General features: G+C 37.6%; 1 long non-coding RNA gene across 1 annotated transcript; it reads right to left on the bottom strand.

Moving 5' to 3' along the window:
• Positions 1 to 161: 161 nt before the first annotated feature.
• Positions 162 to 1,364, bottom strand: LOC119781786. Its single transcript, XR_005280606.1, has 3 exons — positions 1,266 to 1,364; positions 1,092 to 1,170; positions 162 to 355 (listed from the first exon to the last, which is right to left on the bottom strand). It is a non-coding gene; the product is annotated as an uncharacterized LOC119781786 (long non-coding RNA).
• Between the last annotated feature and the right edge of the window lie 6,402 nt (positions 1,365 to 7,766).

The following is a 7,766-nucleotide window of genomic DNA, read 5'->3' as shown; positions in this document are numbered from 1 at the left end:
TAGATTCTGTAAGAGCCAAGAGGTTGAGCAACAATAATGAGGAGCACAGAGTCAAAGTTTGAACAGCCACTCGTGTATTTTTTTTTTTTTACACAGAACAAGTTAAATGATGAATCAATACAAAATAAATTTGAATAAACCCCCAAAACAAAAATGGTGCGCACAAAAAAAAAAAAATTTGTCCGTTGGGGCCCTGAGTTATTGCAGGTGCACCTGTATCTAAGAGTTCTCAATAATGAAAAAAATGTGTATGTGTGTGTATGGTACGCGTTTTCCTCCTAGGTTCTTCGGCTCGCCATCTGGGATCTCGTTTGGGTCCTGGGAACTCACTGTCCACCAACTAAAAAAACCTGACCTGTTGACAAGGTCAAATATATCCATTACAATTCGTCCTCAGATGTCTTATCTCAAAATCCCTTTGTAAAAATGCAAATAATGCATTAAATGTTATTTATAAATCTTAACTCAAATCAAATCTCTCTTTTCTTCTAGTTGTACAACATTCAAACAGATTCACACTTCTACTGTTTTTTATAAACAATCGGAATTTTATCACGGTAAGTGATTAATAACAATGAGCTGATAGGATGACTATCATAAATGGAATAATAAAGTGCAATTGTAACAAAAGTGCAACATATTTAATAAGCCTATCCAGAGATATGAAAAACATGTGCTTAGTTACCCCTCCTGCACTATAGGCCTTCTAATGCAAAAGGAGACCTGCACCAAAAATTATCATCTGGATTCCCTTTAAGGATGTACGCTTACAAAATAGACCAAAATGTTACATATACAATATATCAAATCATTTTCTCCCAATAAACTTACAATATATAAAACAACCTAAGTAAACTGTCCTTTTAAACATATTCATCAGAAAAAAATAAAGAAACTCCTCTTTTCTTAAACACATTCATCAGCAGCTTTAAATAGCATAGTATTCCTTGCACTTATATGCTCAAAACACTGCACTATTTTCCATTTCAGCCTATTTTCACAGTCTCAGAAGACCATATAACTTTTTCTAGCATATTTACCATACACAGAAAAATACCACAACCTCTAAAGCGTCCCGCTTCATTTCTCACCGTTGTTCTGGGTTTAAAACCGGGTTCACGTTGCCTCCAGCAATGCCACAGCTCACGAGATGAACGGTAAGAATATAGCCTGTGAGATACCAAGCTAGCGTTAGCATGAAGACCTCGCAAAGTCATAACATGTATCTCTCGGTTTTTTTCCAACAAGTATCCAACGCAGCTTACCGACGTAGCTTGGCTTCTGCTGTCGGGTTGTTTTCCTCCCAGCTCATGCAGTTTGAGAGATATTGTGAGACTCTTTCGGTTCCTTACTGAATATCTCCTCTTTTCCTTTCAAAACGCTTTCGCGGCTCGTCTCTGCACACGCTCCTGGTTCTTCCCGCAGATGTAGCTGCGCAGGCTGTGATTGGCTACTGAGAAATATTGTAATATTGAATATTGTAAGCATAGGTTTTCAGGTCTTGACATACATTCTAATCTAACTTGTGTGAGTGTGGTTTGCTGTTAGTTTTAAGTTGACTGCATGTTTTAGGCTGCATTGTTTGTTGTCCTACAAGATGAACCTCCACCACAGTCTGAGGTCTTTTGTAGCCTGCAGTGGGCTGGCCCTGTGAGAATAGTGGCTCTGTTCCAGTCATGCTCATATATTCTGCATTGCCAAAAGATATTTGTACATCTGCTTTCATGTAAATGTGAATGAGATTAGCATCCCATTTCCAACTAATGACCTGTTCTTGAAAAGCTGTCAGAAAGATTTGGGAGTTTGTTCAGAATATTTTTATTTTTTTGTAATGTCTCCAGAAACACATAAGGTCAGACTCAAAGTTTCTGCATCAAGTAATCATAGACATGCTCAAACATGTTCAGGTCAGAAATTGGAGGCGTCAAGCTCTTACACAAAATCTGATAATTTATGTGATGATGGGGCTTTTTACTTTTGTCATGATCTCGGCATTGATGTCTGTTCTGATCATCCATTGCATACACCAGCTTAGCTTTGCCCAGTTTCCATTACCTCTCCCCTGATCCACTTGCATGTGCCTATATCTAACCAGCCTTCAAACCAGTCATCAGTGCCAGAATATATCGAGCCATTTGTTAAGGCTGATCTATACTTTGAAATTAGGTTGTCTGCGTTGGTGTCGCAGAGAACGCAAAGACGTCAACGCCCCCTCCACAGACACTCTGCTGCACCTCTCCCAAATTGTAGGTGACCGCAGACAGTGCCGCAGACAGGAGGCCAGCTTGTTTTGTTTTTATGACCGAAATTGCGGAAAACAACTCGTGAAGTTTTACCAGCTAGAAGAGTGAGGTGCACGAGAATGCTGGGATCCTTTTTCCACCTGGATCCCCGCTCTTTTTCGCTCTCATGTCCCTCCATTGTCGCATAAACTTGCCTTCACTTCTTCATTGCCTCAGCCATATCTAGACCCACAGCGTATAGTGCAGACCACGCTCAAAATTGAGCATAAATAAAAAATGTCTGCGTCAAGCCCACTGCGACCCACTGCTGCGGGGAGTATAACCAGCCCTTTATCTGAGCATTCTTAGTTTTGATTTCCTGATCCTAACCTGTCTGGCTTTTGACTTCATGGTTCTGACCTCCTCCTGTCCCTCGCATATGCCAGCTGAGATCTACCTCTACTCCTGGACCAGAACTGGACATTAAGACCAGGTTGGTGACCTACATGTCTCTCTGCAAGCGCTTTCACATAAACAAGGTCACTCCAGCAGAGGTTCCTGCTCGAGACGTTGACACCACCTGCTCCTATTCTGATCATAATAAACTTTTAAACCTAAAATTTTTGTCTGCCTCGAATACTGGGTCAACCTGTTCTAAGCCTAACATCTTCCTGTTAAAAGAAAGTTATCCATATATATATTGTTATATAAATATACTTATTTTATATTATTATAAAAACAGAGTTATCCCTCTCCACTGTCACTACATGCATGATCAGTGAGAGATTGCTGCCAACTTGAGTCAATGAAATCAGCTGCTTTTTTCCTTATATAGAAAAGTTTGAACCAATCCAACTGTTTGATGTGGTTCAATTGTCTCTGTAAAGTGTCTTGAGATGACATGGATGTAAATCATGTCATCTTTTCAATGTCTTCTGGCAATATAGTATATTTCAATTATCAAAATTATTTAAGAATTTAGCTTTTATTTTTTCAATATTGGTCTAATGATTGTATAAGAGCATATTTATGTAATATCCATAGAACTGCGTGCATGGCTGATGTGATCATATATTACTTTCATCACCTCTTATTGCAAGATGTGACTGGCAGGTGTTCTCCCATAGTCACAGCCCATCAAGTCAGAAGAGCAGATTATCTGATCATATTTCTGTTTTATTATTATTATTAGACATGGTTATCAGACCTATCTTACTACAGTTTGTGTCTTCTTACCTCAAGAGTGTTTACCTTTTCTGTATTCCCACCAAAGGAACCAATTTCCAGTGTTCCAGCTCGATTCCTACATTCTAGTGTTCTGCTTTCTTGCTCTTTGTTATTGCTGTAGAAATCCTCTAAAGATTCCCCCTGTGAATCTCTGTCACTGCTTCTCTGTTGCCCTCCTGATACCGACAGCCTGGGTCACTCCAACAACTTAGCTTACCTGCCTGTCCACCCTCCAAAGTTTCTCAGTTTTTCAGGGAAACACTCAGAAAGATACCAAAGAAAGCATTACTCGGTGGTTATAACTGCATCCTCTTGGTATTTCATTGCCTCCTTAAACAGTAAGAATTCCTCTCTGAAAATATTTTAGCATATTTTCTTGTTTGAAGCCTCAGATGTTAACTCTACTTGGAGCCGACCTGAAAACCTGCTGTAAACACGTAAGGTTCTACATGTTAATTTTTTTTTATGTAAAAAAATCATACATTTTTCAAACTTTCCATTTGTGCCTGTCAGTGTTTCCAAAACCAGTCTTATGCTTACCAAACATGACAGTTGGTGTTTATTTGAGTGTTTGTGTTTTTGTTAACTCTTGCGTTCTTCATAATTTCAGTGCTATGTTTTTATCACACCATGCATAATTAAAAAACAGCTTACACTGATCATGATAATGCCAGTGTAAAACTAATCTATAATTATCAACAGGGTTTCTTGCTTGTATCCCCAAAAGCATCAGAGAACCGTTTTATTTTTCTCCCCAAAAAAACATCAAAGAAAGTAAACGGAGGGAAAGAAAAGAGAAATATGTTTTTCGTTCAAATTGATTTCATTCTTTTGTATGAATATCAAAGTTTCATTCACTGCCATCATTCCCCTCACTCCCCATGGTAGCGTGAATTCATTTGGACTGCTGTTCCAACCAGATAAACAGGTTTTTTTTGTTTATGGCAATTATTGCCTGAGGATTGTTTCAAATGTGATGTGCCTGACAATGAGGAGGCAAGCAGGAGGGAGGGAAGATGTGACGAGACAGAGTTTAAACCAACTGCCAGAGCACATTCTGCATTTGCTCTAGGGAACATCTGCCATCAATATGGCTGATACTTATGGAAGCTGTATTGAAGCCAGACATCCATGCTCAGAGTAAATGCTTCTAGCATTAAATATTTATCTTTGTACTGTCTATAATCAGAAGTTGCTCCATCAGTTCCAGTTGATTTTGAGCATAACAAAATTTAAGAGTTCTACTCTCACATTTAGAAGAAAATGCATAAATTAACTCTAACTCTTGCACCATTAAATCCTTTCTAACAGAATATTTGCATCTAGAAAAGTTTTTCAGAACCTCATCAATTTCGGTGTCACAAGTGTAAATATGACATAAAACCATTACTGATATCAATAGATCAATTTTATTTTTGATAAACGTCTGCATAGAAATGTTACCTTGCACAGCTTTAAATATTCTCTTTGTCTGATTTTAATGCTTTAATGTTTTAGCACCTTATCAAATCAGATATCAGACAAAGACAACCAGAATATATACAAAGAGCATTTTTTTATTTGTTGTACTAAAATAAATGGCAATATAAACTAGCCTGACTCTATGTGAAAAAAAAAATCATCCATTACACATAATGGCTGGTTGTGCCACTATTGCCAGCAACATCTGCTATCAAGTGGCAATTAGTCTTGCACATCACTGTGGAGGAATTTTTGCTCACTTTTCTTTATAGAACTGCTTTAATTAAGACAGATTCTTAGCATTAACAGCCTGTTAAAGACCATGCCACAGCTTCGCATCCAGATAAGTCCTGACTGTTGTTTTTGCAGGTGTACTGCCTGCCACTTTTCCCAAATGTGCATCACACTTACTTTCTCACAGTGAGCAGAATTGATGGTAACAGTTATCTAAGCAGCAAAGCATTGTGAGATTATCACACTACCTGTCAATTTTGACCGACAGAGGCTCACAATTTAACAGAGAGGCAAGGCGACAACACAACATTTTCTAGGTGGTTTTATTTTTGAACTGCAGGGGCCTGTTTCAGAAAGGAGGTTAAGTGAAAACTCTGAGTTTGTTAACGCTGAAATGAGGGAAACTCTGGGTTTTCTGTTTCAGAAAGGGAGGTAAGTTAAACCTGAGAAAGCAGAGTAAGTCAAGCCCGTTTCTGAAAGAGAGGTAACTTATACTCAGAGTCAGGTACCATGGGAATTTACTCTGTGAACCTAACCTGGTCGGGAGCAGGTTTTCTTCAGAAAATCCAGAGTTTATTTTGGTCTCCTCCCCTTTTTTAAAGAGGAAGTGGTGTTTAAACACCTCATTGATTCTTTGGGGACATACAGTATTCATTGCACACATTTCAGTCACGTAGAGCGCATCAAAGGGAATGAAATGGCATGTCCTTTTATGGATGATCCTGTTTGTAAAGCCAGGTAGCTACTCTACTCCCATGATGTGCTCAAGGCTTACCTGCTTGAAGTATGTTTTTATATTTCATTTTCAGCTGCTACCATGTTCTTTTGATGCCTGCAGGATTGCACCTATCCATGAAAACTAAATTAGGTTTAATAAAATACTGTTCTTCCAGTTTCACCTCTGATATTATAACAGTTGGATAAGTTACTCTAAAATAGTTCTTAATTACTAACTACAAATTTTATCTTCAACAAGTCTAATTAGATTAATGTAATAATTACTGTCTCTAGAAAGTATTGGTCTACTTACTAGTTTGTTTTACTTACTTATTAATTACTTTCTAAATCCCAAATCAACCTCAACCACTTGAACAATACAAGGAGAGACAAGAAACTGCATTTCTAATGCTTTCAAATAAATAATATTCAATTGCATGAATTAATCTTACAGTAAATTGACCAAAGTGTGTAACTAGAGGGAGAAAGTTCAAATCAAAATATACCTTTTAAAATTTGATATTAAATCCACTATTGTTTTATAGTCTTTAATTTAATCACAGTATTTATATGACTTAAGTAACTTAATTCATTACACCCAACACTGTATAAAAGTAATTAAAATGTAAACTTACGCATTGACTCGAGCAGCTATTTTCACCCAAGCTAACTCTCTCTCCTTTGCCGCTGCAGCCGTGTTGCTTTTTTTTTTTAAAATACATGTTCAAATTCTGCATATGCTTGCATAAGCACACCCAGTTCTGCTGGTGAGAAATATGCACACCTTTTTTTGTCTGAAGCTGTTGCCATGGTGACTCGTAATATCTGTGCTCCATTGATAATGGCTTTTTATAGTTGTGGTGCACACGCTTAACTCAGAGTCAGTCAATTTAGAGTTGATTGAACTAACTCATTTCAGCTGTTCTGAAACCCAAAACTCAGAGTTTCCAATCTCAGGATAAGTCAACTCAGAGTTCAAGTTTTAACTCAGAGTTGGTTGAACTTCCTTATTGAAACAGGCCCCAGGTCTTGTGCCCATCTGTATGTTTTGGGTTTCAGACATAGAGCTTCAGGATCATCTCTCTTCACCGGGTGATTACCCCTTATGGCATTCCAGCCAAAAACGTAAACAAGGAATATTGTTTTGTTGAAATTTGTCATCTTGTGAATCATTTTTTATGTGGACTGTTATTGTTCCAGACAACCAGTGAACCTAAGCAGACAGGTCTACAGCCCGCAAAGCCAGCTGAATCAAACCCCTACAGATCCATGCTACCTCCCTTTCATCTCTCAAGTAAGCAAATCAATTAGTCATCAGTTGTCATTAACCAACTCCTTCCTTATCAGTCAGCTGACCTCAGACCAACCAGAAAGTTCACCTGACTTCCTGCAGTTCTCATAGATGACTAAACTTTGATTTATTTTGCACTGTTTTATTTTGTAAATTGTTATCCAGTGATCAATGGAAGTTGATTACTGGCTTTTTTTTACAGCAGCACCACAGCCAATCATGTCCTGGAACAAAAGCAGGCCCTACTCGTTAAGCAAAATGAGTAAACTGATTTAAAAAAAAACAAACAAAAAAAACATTTTTATAAAAGTGAATTTATTTTAATTGCTGCATTCAAAGCAAGCTCGTAGTTTCTGTAGGCTACTAGTAATTTGCTTTTCTATTTTCTTTTTTCTTTCTTTTTTACTAGAACTGCACTGAAAAAAAAATAGAGGTTGACAGAACTTACATTTTCTAGGCAACGTGATGCATTTGGTTTTTTGAGTTTTCCTTACTTAAATTCACTGTGGTTGAGTTTACAAAGATTTTTGAGTTCTGCCAACTTAGGTTTTTGGAGTGTTACATAGAAATTTTGAGTTCTACCAACTTAGGTTTTTGAGTTTCACCTTTAAGTT

The sequence above is a fragment of the Cyprinodon tularosa genome, unplaced genomic scaffold (genome assembly GCF_016077235.1).
Source record: "Cyprinodon tularosa strain WSP-4 unplaced genomic scaffold, ASM1607723v1 ctg1813, whole genome shotgun sequence".
NCBI classification, from domain to species: domain Eukaryota; kingdom Metazoa; phylum Chordata; class Actinopteri; order Cyprinodontiformes; family Cyprinodontidae; genus Cyprinodon; species Cyprinodon tularosa.
This window is presented reverse-complemented; position numbering and strand designations above follow the sequence as displayed.